Source organism: Cupressus sempervirens, chromosome 5 (genome assembly GCF_028749045.1).
Source record: "Cupressus sempervirens isolate cs-2001-9-10 chromosome 5, ASM2874904v1, whole genome shotgun sequence".
NCBI lineage: Eukaryota > Viridiplantae > Streptophyta > Pinopsida > Cupressales > Cupressaceae > Cupressus > Cupressus sempervirens.
This window is the reverse complement of record NC_143122.1, coordinates 715,894,580-715,911,744: the sequence shown is the minus strand read 5'-3', so window position 1 is coordinate 715,911,744 and position 17,165 is coordinate 715,894,580.

Below are 17,165 nucleotides of genomic sequence, written 5' to 3'. Positions count from 1 at the left end.
CGAAAGGGTTCATGGGTTATCCTATGACCCATTTTGATGCATTTGATCAAAAAAAATAAGTCCCTAAGGGTCCTAGGACCCCCAGGGACATATGTTCTCATTAAATGCATTGAAAGTGGTCATAAGTTATCCTTTGACCCCTTTTAATGCATTTGATCAAACCAAATAGGTCCCTATGGGGCCTAAGTCCCCTAGGGACATATGTTGTCACAAAATGCATCAAAAGAAGTCATAGATTATCCCATGATCCCTTTCATCCTATTCAATCACACCAAATAGATACATAGGGGTCCTAGACATATGTTGTCATGAAATGTGTTGATAGGGGTCATAGGTTATCCTATGACCCCTTTCAACCCATTCAATCAAGAAAAATAGGTCCCTAGAGACATATGTTGTCTTGAAATGCAAAAAATGGGGTCATAGGTCATCTTGTGACCCCTTTCAACCCATTCTATCAAACAAAATAGGTCCCTAGGGGTCCTAGGACCCCTAATGACATCTTTTGTCATGAAATGTGTCAAAAGGGGTCATAGGTTATCCTCTGACCCCTTTTGACCTATGAGTCCTTTTGACCCATTAAATCAAACCAAATAGGTCACCAGGGGTCTTGGGACCCCTCAAAACATATGCTATCATGAAATGCCTCGAACGAGGTCATAGGTTATCCTATGACCCCTTTAGATGCATTCAATCAAACCAAATAGGTCCCTAGGGATCATAGGTTGTCATGAAATGCATCGAAATGGGTCACAAGTTATCATGTGACTCCTTTTGATGCATTTGATAAATTCAAATAGGTCTTTAGGGGTCAGATGTCTCCTAAGGACATGTTTCCATGAAATGTATCGAAAGGAGTCATAGATTATCATATGAACCCTTTCAATGATTTCGATCAAACCAAATAGATGTCTAGGGGTCCTAGGACCCCTAAGAACATACATTTTCAAGAAATGCATCAAAACCTATGACCACTTCCCATGCACTCTATCAATCTAAATATGTCCCTATGCTGCTAATACCCCTAGCGACATATGTTGTCATGAAATACATCAAAATGGATCATCGATTATCATAAGACCCCATTCAACCAAATAAAATAGGTCTCAAAAGTTTGTTGAAAGGGGTCATAAGTTATCCTATGACCCCTTTCAATGCATTTGATCAAACAAAATAGGTCTCTTGGACCCCTAGGGACATATGTTATCATGGAATACATCTAAAGCGGTCATAGGTTATCTTGTGACCCTTTTTGATGCATTTGATCAAACCAAATAGGTCCCTAGGGGTCATAGGACCCCTAAAGAAATTTGTTATCATGAAATACATCAAACGGGGTCATAGGTTATCATATGACCCTTTTTGGCAGTTTCAATCAAACCAAATAGGTCCCTAGGGATCAAACTAAATAGCTAAGACCACTAAGACCCCTAGGGACATATATTTTCATGAAATCTGTTGAAAGTGGTCATAGGTTATCCTATGACCCCTTCCAACCCATTCGATCAAACAGACATATGTTGTAATGAAATGTATTAAAAGGGGTCATTAGTTATCCTATGACCCCTTTTAACTCATTTGATCAAACCAAATAGGTCCCTAGGGACATATGTTGTCATGAAATGCATCTAAAAATGTCATAGATTATCTTATGACCCCTTTTGACACATTTAATCAAACCAAATAGGTCCCTACTAGTATTAGGACCCCTAGGGACATATGTTGTCATGAAATGCATCAAAATGGGTCATAGGTTATCCTATGACCACTTTCAACCCATTCAATAAAACCAAATATCTAGGACCCCTAGGGACATATGTTGTCATGAAATACATCGAAATGGGTCATAGGTTATCTTGTGACACCTCTCGATGCATTTGATCAAACCAAATAGGTCTCTATATTCCCTAGGCTCTCTAGGGACATATGTTATCATGAAATGCATCAAAAGGGGTCATGGGTTGTCTTATGACCCCTCTCGACCCATTCAATCAAACCAAATAGGTCACTAGGGGTCCTAGGACCCTTAGGGACATATGCTCTCATGAAATGGATTGAAAGGAGTCATAGGTTATCTTATGACCCCTTTTGACAAATTAGACCAAACCAAACAGGTCATATATTATATTTAATAATAATAATAGTCATTTATATTACTATATTATATTTAATAAAATACTAATTAGTAATAATATTCAATTTTCTTCACATTTCATACACTTTCCAAATTTTGACTTCCCTCCAAGATTTGGGCATCCATATTGGGTATCTATACTCATAATACCAGCATACTATTTGCAAAAGATTTTGTCATTATAGACCCAACAATGACACTTTTTGGGGTCAATTTTCATGGGTTTGAAGAAAAATGATTTCTTCAGGACCATACAATTGAAAAAGTTATTATAAAGTATGATTAGGTATTTAATATGGTTGTCTAAATGGGGAGTAGTAGTTGTTGAAAGGCTCAATGCAAAAGGAAGGAATCGAATGAAGGCATTGAAGCATATAGGGATAGAGAAAAGGTAAATATTCAATGGAAGAGATGAGGTATGTTAAATGTGAATGAAGTTGATGAGGTATTGATCGAAGGTTAAATCATAGAGTCAGATAATGAATATGACCAGTTGGGGAATGAAAATGTATCAATTGATAATGATAATGTTGGGAATGAAAATTGAGAGAATGAAAATTTGGAGAATGAAAATTTGGAGAATGAAAATTTACCAATTCACAATGTAAATTGCATGATTGACCATGTCAAAAATAAAAATGCATATGAATATTACATATCTCCTAATTATAATCAACATGAAGGTCCTAGAACACCAAAATGGATAATTGAAATTGATGAAATGATTATTACCAATTTGGAAGGAAAAAAATCAGAGAGAACCATTTAGTTTTGGGCTTCAAGACTATATGAGATTTTTTTGAAAATAAGATAGTGATGGAGGATTGTCAACTCTTTATTCACTTATTAAATATGCAAAAGATGAGACCTATGCTTTCCAAATTGAAGATTCACATCATAAAAAAAATTGGAATGAAATTCCATTATTGTGAAGAATCTTTTCAATGCTCCCATGTCATTTGGAAAAATGGTAGGGAAAAGGATAAGAGAGCTACTTGAATGGTTATTACAACCTCTTTGTTAAGTAATCATTTGAGAAAGGGTAGATATGTGAGACAAACTTGTATTGACTTGAACCTAAATTGTACTACTTTGAGAAGAGTACATAGTAGATGAGAGAGAATTGATGATTCTCTTCAAAATAAAACATGGGATTTCAGTGGGAGACTTCCACATTTTGCTAAGAAGCTATTTGATAATGTGATGGAAGAAATTGCACAATTTTGGCACTCTAGCAACAATATCACCCAATGCTAAAGATGTGTTGAAGTTGAGAATTGGCATCAAAGATTGCACAACACATCCTAAACTTTATTTGGAGGTAAGTCAAACTATGTTGTTCAATGAATTTAGAGAGAGTCATCCAAGATTGCATATATCACAAAGGGCTTTTCAATCTTTGAAGCCATTTTATTGTGTGCCACTTAAAATTTGAAATAGATGATGTTGCAAATATCATGTTGAGTTTTCTATGCACCATGAACTATTGTGCTCTGTCAATTCTACTTTGTGTAGCAAATAAATGTTGGAGAATTGTGGTGCTAGTGGGCTTCCAAAATCATCAAGAGGCTTGCTAGATCAATTTTTATGTCAGAGTTGATGGTTGTTTCTTTTATAGAAATGCTTGTTTATATGAGAAGTATTCAGAATTTGGTGCATTATCAAAGTTTAACACATGTTTCCATGATGGGTGCAAACAAGATCTTAGGAGGAAAATAGTTTTAAAATGGAATATGAAATAGTGAAATACACACTGAAGAGTAGGGGTGAGGGCTCTAGATGTGAATTGGTTGCAAAAGAAATCATTATGTCTAGTTTTATTTTAGATTTCAAGACAAATATTTTCTACAAGTATGCAAGGCATTCACACAAGTCTCAATGGTTAGATTAGTGATTTAGAATTTGTAAGGAGACTTTTTCCATTGGCACTATTATATCAGTTGTTGACTTTGTTGAGAACTACACATTGCAACTTCATAATGAGACATAATCTTAGTATTACAACTCTATTTAGATTGCTATTTTTGTCCACATAATATATAGGCATGCCCCTGATAGTGCAGAAGATAATCGAAAGATTACTAAAGAGTACCATTTTAACATGAGTGATGATAGATCTAACTCTCATGAGTTTATGCAACATTGTTTTGATTTCTTACAAGAGCATGGCATTGCTATGGATAGAAATATAATTTGGTTACATAATTACACAGGTCAATTCAAGAATGCTCGCATATTTTATTGATTGTGTAGGATGCATTGAGAGAGGGGTGTTCCTCATATTTGGAGTTTTTTGAGTCTATCCATGAGAAAGAGGAACACGATGGAGAAGGGACATGTGTTAAGAGAGTTCTAGTTAAGGAGAAATTGCTTATTTGAGGAGGGGAGCTTCTTAATGCTCATAGAATTTTTGATTGGTGTAGTTCAACATTATCATAGGTGGGACTCCTAATTTAGTAGTACACAAGTTCTTTTGGTTGGTTGAGTAATAGTCTATAGGTGATAAATCAGATTGTGCTATTGTGAGAGACTCACCAAAAGTGCATTCATTTCAGAGCTCTGATTCTAGTACATGGACCGTTTGGACATGACAACTAACTTGCATTTTTCCTAGTTGTTTACAATGTGATTGGGATCACTATGAGTCAAGCGAGTGGGTAGACACATGGGCTCCAAATTACCTTACTCCATTTCCTATATACCCTCTATCAAAGATGAAGACATGGAAAGTTTACTTGAGCATAACCATCTATTGGATCTTATCAGCCAGGGCATATCTTTGCATTGGTTGCACCATAGGGGAATGATGAGAAATCAAATTATTTGTTAGCACATTGTGTAAGAGGTAAAAAAAAAATCTTGCACAACTGATCATAGGTGATGATGGATTCACATATCCCACTAGTTCAGTTGTTGTTCCGAGAACATGGCTACGAAAATGCATGCTTAGGAGGAAAAGAATTCCTGCATTCAAAGTCTATTAGAATCACACAAAAACTCTCATATATTCATATCTTATTCTAATAGAAAATGTGAAGTTGTTGAAGCATCAAGAAAGACCAAAAGTAAAAGAACCTTTTACTATTACTAATATTTATCATGAAGCCCTATTAGAGACCCTACATGAACACTTGACTAGGTATATTTACGTTTATGTTCTTTTGTTGATAATGATTATGTGAACCAATGATTATCTTCTTTAACGCAATAAGTTAGTAATATTTTTTATGATATTGGAATGTATGTACATCATGAAGAGTAGCCATGCATGAAGATAAAAAACTAAATAAGGAGTAGAATGAAGAAAAATCTATTCTATTTTTGACACTACAATTTTTGACACTACAATTTTTATTGATGAAATAATGATGAAATGCTTGAGATATTAAAAATTTAAACTTTGGATTTTTTAGTGTAAGAGAAAATATGTTTTTACTTAATGCAATTTATGTGGAGGGACCTAAAAAATTACTATTTTAATACATACTAGCACCAAACTTGCATTGTGCACAATGCCAAAAACTTGAAAGAGGTAAAAAATAATGTTTTTACTTAATACTAACACTATTAACACCCTTGTTCCAGCCACAAAGATCCTCCATCATTCATGGTCACCCCGTACCACAGATTCTCAAAAGTACTCTATGTGTGTTTCAAGGTCAATATTCTAAGGATCGTAATTTTGAGCTCGTGGGGGATATGTATGAAATGTAAAATGCTAAAATACAATCACACTGAGGCCTATAATAGCCTATCTCATTTTCAAGAGATCACAATCTACTTGGATTTGAAAAAGTGATATTAGTTGATGTCAAAACTTGCAGTATACCTTAGTTCATAGGTGCATCACTATGTAACTTTGAAACCATTGATATTGGCATCAAATTGTTAGCATCATTAGCTCCGAATGAGTGGGTGAACCCTAGTCACACTCTTTTTATTTCCACAAAGTTCCTTCATCATTTGTGGCCACCTTGTACCAAAGAGTCTCCAAGGTTCTCTAAGTGTGTTTCAAGGTCAATATTCTGAGCGTTGTAACTCAGAGATTGTGTAGGCTATCGATGAAAATCCAAATTCTACAAGATGGTCATGTTGAGGCCAAAAACAACCTATCTCATTTTTGAGAGATTACATTTTATTTAGATTCGGCACAATGCTCTAACTTGATGCCAAAATTCACAATGTGCCTCAGTTCATAGGTGCATCACTACATAACTTTGAAACTATTGATCTTGGCATAAAATCATTAGTGCTTAGCTCTGGATGAGTGGTTTGGACCCCAGTGACACCATTTTTCTAGCCGTAGAGAGCCTCTATCATTCGAAGCCACCCCATATTGAAGAGTCTCCAAAGTGCTCTAAATGCATTTTGAGGTCAATTTTCTAAGGGTCATAACTCAGAGCTTTTGTGGGATACTGATGAAATGTCAATGCTATAGGACAATCATATCAAGGCCTAAAATAATCTATCTCATTTTTTAGAGATCACATTCTATTTGGGTTCTTTCTAGTGATCTTTCTCGATGCCAAAACCCTCAATGTGCCTCAGTTTATAGGTGCATCACTACGTAACTTTGAAACTATTGACTTTGGCATTGAATCATCAGCACCATTTTCTTTTGGTGGGTGAGTGTAGCCTAGTGACACTCTTCTTCCAGCCACAAAGAGCCTCCATCATTCGCAACCATCCCATATCAAAGAGTCTCCAAGGTGCTCTAGGTACAATTCAAGGTTGATCTTCTCAGGGTCATAACTCAGAGCTTGTGGGGACTGTCAATTAAATGCCAAATTCTACAAGATGGTCATGATAAGGCCTACAATAATCTATCTCATTTTCAAGAGATCACATTCTGTTTGGATTTGGCACAACATTTTTTCTCGATGTCAAAACTTGTAGTATGCCTCAGTTCATAGGTGCATCACTACGTAACTATGAAACCACTAATCTTGTTATCAAATCATCAGTGATATTAGCTTCGAATGGGTGGGTGAAACCTAGTGACACTCTTCTTCTAGCCATATAGAGCCTCCATCATTTGCGGCCAACCCATATTGAAGATTATCCAAGGTGCTTTAAGTGTGTTTGGGGGGGTGAACCATAGTGACATCTTAAGGAATTAAAAAGATCATTTCAAATTAAACATAGATGATATCATTTCAAATTTAATATTGCTTCAAGATTTGATACTAAAGGTTGTTAAAATGTTATTCAAAAATTATTGCATTTGAATTGAATATAACAAACATGATTAAAGTGAATGATATTCCATAAACATGAACAGTACACATGATCCATGATAAATTGAACAATACTATACTAAATTAATATGTTTATTTGTGTGTACATAAATGACAAAATTACATATCAAAATACATGTATCCATAGATAAACTCCATGCCTCTACATGCCCCTCCTCTCTCATGTTCGAGTGTGTAGCCTCTATATGCATGTCTAGTGTATCATACTCAAATGCAAATTGATACTTAGAAGGATCACCTATGGGACCCATACAAATATTCTTGCCCATTATGCAAGTATGGGGAACACAAACATGTGATGAGCTCATCGATGATGAACTCATGATAGCATTACCAACACGGGAAGCCAACACTAACCTAGACTAGGAATTCAATAGGCTACTCAATTTATGGATGACTCTAATAGTCTAAGAGCTAGCCTTCACAATGATATTAGGATGTTGCACTAGAGGAGGGGGGAGACATCAGTAGGGAGGATAGATATGCCAACTTTCTTCCACTAGGGAAAGGGTCTGTTCTAAGGAGCTCCTCCTCCTACACCCATGTTGGGCCTAATGTTCTAATAGTTCACCTTGAGGTACAACACAAATTCAACATAAATTTTTTTAATGAAATAGAATGGCACCTCTAAATTTATGTGTGCAAGGATGTAAAAAATCATCAAACAATGATCCCAAATGTATGCATGCATTTCCTCTTTTCTATACCATTTAATTGATAATTTTGGCTTTGTGCATTCTACTAGTTTACCAATTTTTGGCTTTGGAAAAATGCTAACTATATCATATTTAGTTATATTTAGGGCCACAACCTCATCATAGTCCAACCCATCATCAAATATGGCATGCATTTCCTCACGCTAGTGAAGAGCAGCATTGTGTTAATTAGTAAGTGTTTCAATATTATCCTCTATGGTGTTTAACATGGATAACATGGGAGCCAATGTGGGTATATTGTTATATGTGGTTCAGAAAACCCTCAATTCAGTAGGATTTTGAATTATCAAATCTTTAAGATGAGGAGGCGTTCGATGGTGTACGGGATTGTTTGGTGGATGGTCTTGAGGGGGTAATAGATCATTTGGTGGAGGATGATGAGGAACATTTTTTCTTGACTCATTATCATCATTTGGGTCAGCCATACCTATTAATCTACAAAACTTAATTGCTATTAAAAACCCTAAATTTCAATAATTTCTAATAAAAAACCTAATTTTTAAAAAATTCTAATTAAAATAGACAATTTAAAATAATATTCATCCAAATCATCGAAAATAAAATAAAAAATCTACCTTTATCGAATACCCATTTGGAAATCAGATATCTAAATGGAGCACAACAATAAACCTCAAAAAAACTACAATGTAAAATAACTCTCGAGTTTTTTTTCAATCTATGTGATAGGTTTTGAGTATCAAATTTCATATCATATACAAGATATCATATTGGGTATCCAATATGAAATCAGATACCCAAAAAGGCTTGGCCCATACTTTTAAGCCTTGGTATCAGGATGGGTGGAAAAAAGTCAGAGTAGATTTTGGAATGCTTTTAGACATTTTCAAACTCCACTTTTGTCGCATTGCCACTTTTTGGTACACCATGATCCTAAACATACCCCCATCCTTTTGTGGACCTACATGGACACATGGAGAGTAATTGCATCCTTGCACTTCTTAAACATTTGAATAGGAAGAAAATATGACCTATTATAAACCCAAATTCCCAAAAGGAATGATCCAAATTGATTAATCACAAGAAGTGATCAATGCACAAATGGATCAAGCAATGGAGAATATGAAGAGAAGAATAGATCCTATGGTCTTTCTATTTGAGAAGTATGAGCTTAAATCCTAAATAGATAAAAGAAAAATACTAACCTTGAAGTAGGATAAATCTAGAAAATTTTGATTTTTGATGTCTGTGTATAGCTTTAGGGAATTCTACAACCTGTTCTAGACTGGAAATGTCGAGACAAAGAAAACCAAGAAATCTTTTGTCCTTTCTAAGGTAGGGCAACCTTGACTTTAGAAGATAGAAGGGCATAATCTTACCCCAGGTAACAATTGTGCACCAAAAATTTGACCTTGAACTATACTGCTCTGACAAAATTTCTCGTCATGGATCCCACAAGTTTGACAAAAAGAGTATCCAAATCTACTTTTAAATTTTTTGTTTGACACTTGTATTTGGAAGAAAAATGGTTTTTTTTTTTGATGGGGGGTTTTCCTTGGTGAACCCCCACTTTGAAATCAAACTTGAAATGTAATTGAAATTACAATATGTATAAACAAAGTAAATGGAACTGTTCATCTTTCTTATATTCACATCCTTGTGGAGGATTTGAATCCTTGAATCCACAAGTATGGATGCTCCAAATGACTATAGAAATGTATCTAGGATGTCTCAAATCAATGGAATTAGATCTTCAACATTAATCTTGAATGTAACTTTTCATAGGAAAAGGCTTGGATGGATATGGACATAGAAATCTTCAACAAGATGGCTCTAAAGAGATTGAATCCTTCAATAGCTAATAATGGACCTCCTTGATGAATTAGATCTCCAATTCTTTTTAATAATAGAATTATGAGCTTTAGCTTGAGCACAACGTTTCTTACAATGTTCATTATTAGGTCAATTACATTTTTCTTACTTGAAATATGTGGAGAACTAGGAGGAACAATCATTGGATCCTTCACAAGTTCTATATGAGGATTAATTATATTATCAAGAGACTGACAAGCCAAAGGAGGAGATTGATTAATAGATGTATCATCCATAGATAAAGGAGGTATCAAAGGTGTAGGAAAAAGACCATGATAAAGATCCGTAGGAAGTAAATATAACATGAGAATCTTGTGATGCTTATAGACTTGATATGAATGAAGAGTATGATCAAGTCTAGTAGGACATCGATTAGGTAATAAAGGCCAAAAGAAATCAATGGGAGAAAAATCCCTAGGCCTAGAAGTGTGATATAAACTATGATTTACCATCTACACTTTGTCATCATAAACACACTTAAGACATTTATGAATAGATAAAGAAATAGCATGCATGGCATTTAACCACAGGAAACCAAGCTTATCTTGAAATTGATCAGAAATCCATAGAACCAAATGATGGATAAAGAAAACCATTACAAGTTTGAATCCATACATCTAATTTATCACAAAAATCTCATTACAATCCTTTTGTAAAATGATTTTTTTCTGTGACAACATTGACTAAGGAGGTAGGATCAACAATAGAACTATGAGTAGGTATCTAAGATATTTTAGCATAAATATAAAGGGAATATAAAGGGGACCATCAGGAGCTTTAGTAAGCTTAGAATCATCAAAGGTAATCAAAAGTTCCTAAGGTTTTTTTTTTCTTAGTTTGTTGTCGAGTTTAAGGTTGAGGCTTCAATTTGGGCTTAGGCTTTAGTTGAGGTGGAGCTATAACTTGAGACTAGACTAGAGGTGGGCTAAGGTGGACATATAGATTAAACCACATGCTCCACTTGATTAACAACATGGTTAAGATCATCCATCTTTAAATCATATACAATATCCATAGAAGATGGCTAAGAAAAAGTATTAGTATCATTTGTAGGTAAAGATTCATATATACTTATAGATTTTGATTAGGAGGAGACACAAAAAAAATCCCACTATCATCAAAATGATCAATAGATAAAGAATTAGAATCAATTAAGTCTCGAACCTTATATTTTAGAGAATAACATCTCTCAGTATCATGACAATTCTGGCAATGATATTGACAAAAAACTATTAAATCAAAAGATTCAGACACTTATAGTATAGTATAAGTTTAGAGCGTAATAATATTTATTTAATTTAATAATAATATATTTAGGAGATCATTTTTAAATAAATTCTAAATATTATTCTTACTTAAGTTAATAAATATTTTATCAAAAAAAATGCTTCAAAAATAAATTAAAGACTGAAAGAGAAATTAATTTATTAAAGATATTTTAAATTGCATAAAGTGTGCATGATTACCCAAAAAAATAATAATAAAGAGTTCAAAGATTGTGAGCAATGAGTTCCCTCATGTGATCACACTATCAATGCCCTGATTTTAGGGAAGAACTCCATATCAGTGATTGAGAGTTCCTTTCACAGGGACTGAGAATTTCAAAGAAGGGAATTTTCAAAGAGAAGGTTTTGAGAGTATAGATTTCTCTCTCAATCTTCAAGTGATTGCAAATTAGCATCAGAACTAGGTAGAGCCTTGTGTTTTATTCACCCAATGAATTATGTTTCTTCAAATTCCCTATCTTCATCATGCTAGTTGAATTATTTTTCCAAATTTCATTATGACGAGTCTTTCACTATTTCATTTTGAAATTACTAGTATTCATATTTTTTGCTTCTATATATGTAAGGATTGAAAATATCAATAAAACCCTTGTTCTGTAGATTTAAAGGATGTTAACTAAATTGGGGTGGATCTTAAAAGAAATTGAAATTTTAGTTTATAAATTTGGTTGGTTTGTCATATTTTCCCTATCAGAGTATTCATAGAATATATATATATATATAATATGCTCTTTGGCAGGGGGGAGGGGGGGTTGTTTTAAAACAAATCTTATAAAAAAAAATATTTTAAAATAAATTATAAAAAAGAAAATTTTGAGGTGAGGCGGGGCCAGGAAACCCCGACCTCCCTCCTTTTTAACCTTTCTACCAGTGAACCTTTTTTGTGGCTGCTCTAAGTGGTATTGTGGCAGTAGTATTAGTACATTGTACTACTACTATGGTTGCAGGATGACTATGACAGTAGCCTAGACTTTAATGGCCGATTGTGTAGGCCTTAAACGCTCTCCTTATGAGATTGTTTTAAAAAATTATTTTATTTTTTAATAATTAAAATTTAATTAATAAATTCAATTATTAAACGTTGTTAATTGTTGATTAATTAATTATTAATATAGTTTGGGTTCTTAATAGTTATTAATTAATTAAATTAAATTTAGTTTAATTAAGTTTAATTAATAATAAATATTATCTAATAAATACTTTATTTTATTTTTTTATTATTATTATTGATTTTGATTTTTTAATAAGATTATAATTATTTTATTAGATAATCAATAATTATTATTCTAATAATTTAATAAATAATTATCTTTAAATTATTTTAGAATATGCAATTGTAATCAAATAAGGGCAATTATGCCTTATGTTCAAATATGGGAAAAGGGTTAAGTTGTAAGGGTAAAATGTAACCATCATATATTTAGAAGCTTGCATTGATAACGAAAAATTAAACCTTGCTATTAACTCAAACTATGTGTTTCAAAATCAAACCAAACTAAGAAACTACATTGTTATCTATATGTTGTCTTATGTTTTAGGTTTGGGTTGACTAGAGTGTTGACCAGTTGTAGGACATCTACTAGAGTCTTGAGAGTTCTATTTTTTTTATATTATGATGATGCTTTGAATTTTCATTTTTTAAACTCAACCATTGTAATGTGTCGAGTATGCTCTATGGTGAGTTTGGTTATATTGTTTGTTATTGCTTTCAATGTTCTTGTGTGATTACGAGATGAATGTTATGACATACTTGACTTAATCTTTGAGTCATCAATCAGTTATTTTTGGGATCCTTTCTAGTTTCTTGTAAAGAACTAAGGTGTTCATGTGAATTATCTTTTGATGATTTCCAGTTACTTGTATAGGATCTATTAGATTTCCAGAATCCATGCTAATGCTTTCAAATTTTTGGATTTGATTGTGTATAGTTTTTTTACATCAATGTTTTGGATCATACTACATGATCCATCATCAGGATGCTAGAGAACTTAACAAATAATTCCCTCCCATGAAGGGTATCAATAAGATCTATTAGATTTCCACAATCTATGCTAACACTTTCAAATTTCTAGATTTGATTGTGTATAGTTTTTTATATCAACTTATATAGGATTGAGGTGAAAATTATGATTCTTTGATTTGTACCTTTATGAGCTTAGGGTAGCTTATCTATATGTAATGTCAAGAAGTGGCTTGCAATGGAGGTCAGGACCCAATGTGGCTGCCAAGGTAACCCATTGTAGGTTATTTAATAAGTGAAAACACTACACTAAATGAGAGTAAAATGAACCTAATAAGAGTCTTTTTCTTTCCTTCCCCATGCCTTGAGTGCTACTAAAAAATTGGATGGGAGTAGAGAGGATGCTTGGTTGTAACCATGCATCATTAGTATGCCTTCTCAGTACAAAATGATACCAGTGTTGCATAGAGTCACTAAAGGGCTGGAGTCATGTTAGACTACCAGGGTAACTCTAGAATTGGTTAGTGTGATGAGACTTGCCTACTTGCATAGTAGATTCCCTACATGTCCTTGTTTTCCTTTAGGTCTAGATGTCATATTATCTTGGAAGCTTTGAGTTAGATGACTTTTAGGGATTTCCTTGACCTAGATATTACATTTGATTTTTGGGATTGGTATCTTGTTTGGGACTTGAGACTATCTCCTCAACATGGTGGGAGTGGACCCTTTTGGGTTACCATGAGGTCAGCTAGTAGTGCTTTTTACTTTTACCATTGAGATCCATTTGTAGATGTCATGGCTAGAGTTCCTTGTTTTGCATTTCCTTTCATTCTATCTTTGTGTATTATGGTGGATGGTTATATCTATATTAGGACGATTTTACTTATTATATTGTACTTTTATTATGGATCCGAAAGGGATGATATAATATATTTTATAAATGTATATTCTCTCAACCTTTCTTACCCTATGACATGTACAGTGGATGATTGTGCATTCCAAATTTTATTGCCAAGTGGCATTCAAAACAAATTTATATTATTTAAATGGACTTCAATTTGTAATTATTCTTTCATGTGGATGTGTTATTTATCAGACCTAGTATTATTTAAATTTAAATTTGATTCAACATCTTGGGGTCATTAAGGAATGTAATCTATTATGTTTGCTTATGTATGATTGTATGTTATTGCTTCCATTACTTTATGATTATTGTACATGTTATTCTTTATAAAAAAATGTTTGGAAAACTTAGTAAAACTTTAGGTCAGTTCTTTTAGATCCCTTGGCGGGGTGTTACAAAAAAACCATTTTAAAGCCTTGTCCCAAGAAGTTCAAGCAAACAACTTGGCTAAAATCCTATGATCATGAGCATAATCACTACAAAGAATTTGAAATATTGTAACATTATGAAATGTGACTCCCTTACCATTATAATTCTTAGAAAGAGGCATATTCACTTCTTAAGGAATGGGAGTATAAATAATATCCTTGGACAATGGACTTCCCATGTCATGCATAGGAATACTAAATTTTTTTTAGTCAAAGATGAAAGTTGTTGTTGTAAAGATGACAGAGTTTGAGAAATACTAATAAGTGTGGAATCATGAGAGGAAATAGGAGGAATAGAAACATTAGAAACACTAGGTAAAGTGTAAGAAGTTGTAGGAATGGAAGACACAACTCAAGAAACACAAGAAACTATAGTTGTTAGAGGAGTAGAATAAGTAAAAGGAACATTATGATAAGAAGGTTGTAATAGAGGAAGGAAGACAAGAAGAACACTCATAGGAATAGAGGGAACTGTCATAGTCACCAAAGAAGGAGTATAAGTAGGAACACTAGGGAAAGGCATAGAAGAAGGTTCTACACAAGTGACAGGAGGAATCAACCCTAAATCATGACCTTCTAGAGCTAAAGGCTTAACACTAGAATGCACAAGGTGAGTAATACCATGCTAGAGATTAACACCTTGGTCACTATCATGAATAACTTTCTTAAGAGCCTCTACAGCTTGAATAGAATCTTCAGTATGGTTTCTTGAATAGGATAATTACTCATTTTATCAAGTTTAGCTTAAAGTCTTTGGACTTATTCAGGAGGAACTCTTAAAGTATCATCCTCATCATGAGATGAGTGAGATGAATTTTTCTCCATAAGAGGATTAGAATCAAGAAGAATCAAAGTCTCATCTAGACTCCTAAGGAAAGGAGAAGACTTGGGCTCAAAGGTACCCATAAGTCTACGACTACACCTAACCTGAATATTAGAAGTAGGATTCGAAGTAATAAAGCTCATAAACCAATGCAATGAACTAAACTAAGAAAACATAGAGCATAAATATATTTTTATTTTGAAAGGGATTTTGTAATTTTTTAATTGTATTTTTCTATTTTAAAATGCAAGATCATAAACTAAATCTAATCCTAATGCAAGAAAAGACCTACCCAATATGAAATGAAATTTAACACTACAAAACAAAGTAGGACATCTAATTCAACAAAAGGTAGGAGGTAAGTGTGTCTAGTTCACCAAAATGAATAGGAAGAAAATAGGACCTATTCTCAACCAAAATTCCCAAAATGAAGGGTTCAAATTGATTAACCAAAAGGAAGTGATCTATGCACAAATGGATCAAGAAATGGAGAATATGAAGAAAAGAATAGATGCTATGGTCTTTTTATTTGAGAAGTATGAGCTTAAATCCTAAATAGATAAAAGACAAATGCTAACCCTAAGGTAGGATAAATCTAGAAAATGCAGATTTTTATGTCTCTATAAAGTTTCGAGGAATTCTACAACTTATACCAAACTAAAAATGTTGAGAAAGAGAAAACCTAGAAAAATTTTATCCTTTTGAAGGGAGGTCAACCTTGACCTAGATAGAGGGGCACAATGTTACCCCAGGGCACAATTATTTCCAAAAAGTTGACCTTGACCTACATTTCTCTAGCAAAATTTGTATTCATGGATCTCACAATTTTAACACAAAGGGTATCCAAATCTTCTCTTTAATTCATTGTTCCACACCTGTATCTACAAGAAAATAGTTTTTTTGTTTGGATGAGGTGTTTTCCTTGGTCAAGACCTAGTTTGGAATCAACCTGAAAATGTAATTGAAATTGCAAAATTTATAAATAAAATAAATGGTACTATTCACGTTGCTTATATTGAGATCCTTGTGGAGGATTTGAATCCTTGAGTCCACAAGTATGGATGCTCCAAATGAATGTAGAAATGTATGTAGGATGTCTCAAATCAACTGCATTAGATCTTCAACAACAATCTTGAATGTATCTTTGCATAGGAAAAGGCTTAGCTGAATATGGATAGAGAAATTTTCAACAAGAGGGCTCCATAAAGATCGAATACTTCAATACATAAAAATGTACCTCCCCACTGAATCAAATCTTGAATGCTTCAATGCTTGAATTATTGATGAAAAGTATATCTTCACTTCATGTAGGTGGATCTTATATTCTCTCATAGCAAGTGGATGCTTGATAATAATAAGTGGATGATGGATATCAAAATGAGGGAAGAAGACTTACTCATATAGAGAACTAGGGCACAAACTTCTAGAGAAGGCTGACATGGGAGCATTAAATAATAGTTAACCTTAAACCCTTGAAATTGATCTAGATTAAATTTAGTTTAGGAGTCCATCATTCTGAAACTTGAAACAACTGACCAAGAAGCGAGAAAATGAAACTTTACAAAGCCCAATATCCCAAAACTCCTAGAAATTAAAAATTAGCCCTAGGGTCATATATGTTGCAATAAATGAAAAAAGTGGAATTTATTAGCATGAATCCTAATGGAGTTCATTTGGGGGATTATCCTACGCATTGCTACTAAATTTGAGAGATTATTAGAATGACTCTATGTGGCATTCTTGATAGTGGTTTTCATTGATGTCAAGATATCATTTTTTTTAAAGACTGATAGACTAGTAGATAGAGAACAAGAAAGAAAAGCTTG